We start from the raw sequence: 2,251 nt of genomic DNA, 5'->3' as shown, positions 1-2,251 counted from the left end.
AGGTTCTTACCCACGAAAGCTTATGCTCCCAATACTTCTGTTAGTCTCAAAGGTGCCACAGGACCCTCTATACCTTAGAGTGTTCTTCCTGGGATTAGAAAAAATATATAATTTATAAAGAAAACAATATTTCTAAAATGAAGAAATAAACTTCCCTAATTAAGCAAAAGATTTTGTCTAGAGAAAACAGTCTCAAACACTTATCCACATGTTTAACTTAAAAAAAATGGTGGGAAATCATCTACCTTTTTCATTATTATTTAGAAGGACTTTTGTGAGTTTATAGGGGGCTTTTGGCAAATATGATACAACTAAAAAACACCCAAATGTAATTATACTCCAATAATGACCAGTCAAAATGACCAATTAGCTTATCAGCTTGATTGTTCTCTCCTGCCCATTTTATAACTTAATAGGACAACAAAAATGTGGATTCATACAACCAACCATCCTCCACCACTGCATCTAACCTTTTAATCCATTTATCCAAGGAGTTGAGAGTTAAGTGATTTTAGTTAAACTCTTGGATATGAGCACTACATTTCTCTCACTCTACGGCCAAAATCAGTACCATATCTAAAGGGCTTTTGACAAAAACAAGACACACAATGTTATATTTGCTTTATTATGGTTCATCTTGGGAATAATTGAAACAATTGGAAAAGTACAGAGAATAATTGACTTCAGTGCTGAGAATTGGCATGCAAACCCATCATTTATCCTTCACCACATGGAACTAAAGTGAAAGTATTCTAGTAGTAGCCAAGATCAAAAAATTAAACACAAAAATACCTTCATTTTCTATAGTCAAATCCAATACAATGTGCAGGCTTATACAGCATAGAATTTGTTTGTTTTATTTTTGTGATCAAGAAACATTTATATTATTAGTCACTTTTGCCGGCATAAGTGAAACGATAGTATTTTATTGTTCCTCTCCTCATGATTCAGATTGTAGTGGTCTGATTATCACAGACAACTAACTTTGCTGCTCTCATGACAACTAGCTTGATCAGACTAGTTTTTGGCAAAACAATTGTCATCTTAGATTTTCTTCTTAATCCTTCCAGTGTTTCAAAGGTTATATGAACATTCCAGCCATTTAGATTGGGGAGAGGGGTGTTTGCTGGAGGTGGTTGTTATTTGAGCTGGAAGTGGTTTCCCAGTTCATGTTAGTTTTCACAATTCCATTGCCCAGGAAAATAGAAAATTCTAGATTTTATTAACTATTTTTATTACAATATGTTCCAGAAAAGTTTCCTGTTTATACTATACTGCAGCTGACCCCTTTTAGCTGCACCCCAAACCAGATAACCATGAAATTATGAAAACCAGTCATTTTAAATTGTTCCACTGCTGAAAGTGAAATGCTTACAAGAAAAACAGAGAAAAATATCTTGATTTTCCAAGAATTATCTTCAGAAACACTAATTTTAATGGTTTAAACTGCAGCCAAACAAATGATTTTCAAACAAACAGGTCTTGTTACTCACTACAAATGTGACAACATACTTGAGATATTCAACAGCTTCTTCCATAGAAATTGTTGCTGTTAGAACACTGTCCCCATAAGGAAGATGCCTAAATATGGAAAAAAATATGTGCTACCCACTCCACCTCCTGAGCTGTCTTGCCAATTCTACTATTATTTGGGATGAGGAGCTCAAATTTAATACAAGGGTCATGAAACAGATATGAACAGGGCCCAACCACAGATCTTAGAAACATAAAAGCCAGCAAGTCCCTGCAAAGTACATTATTACTGCCAGAATGAAAAGAAAAGAAAAAAACATTGTGAACTAAGCTTTTCTAGTATGTAGCTATAGCAAACACTCATGAGGTAATGCTGAGAACTAGACAAATCTGGCATTTGAGGAATGTTAACACAAACAGAGGCCACAAACAGTTTGTAACTCTAGTACCCACTTCTTGACCCATTATTATGATAGTGAGAATATGCTCTTTAATTCATTGCCCACTTCTAAGCTTCCATTCCATCATCTTAGTGAGTGCCTGTTTCCCTTTTCTGTGTATTATGATGTAGGTGTTAGAGAAGGCAACATTGTAAAAAAAGTCAAAGGAAAGGGTTGTTGATTTGGGTTTTTTGTTTTTTTTAAAGGTAGCCATCTTATATCCTTTGGAGTAGTCTATACAAATACATGTTCTGCCTCTCAGAAACACAAATTTCACTCTACACACACTTTTAACATGGATTTGTGGCAGAGCACACTTCACATTAAGGTACATATTT

Source organism: Trachemys scripta, chromosome 4 (genome assembly GCF_013100865.1).
Source record: "Trachemys scripta elegans isolate TJP31775 chromosome 4, CAS_Tse_1.0, whole genome shotgun sequence".
In the NCBI taxonomy this organism is placed as follows: Eukaryota; Metazoa; Chordata; order Testudines; family Emydidae; genus Trachemys; species Trachemys scripta.
Note: the sequence above shows the minus strand (reverse complement) of the source record.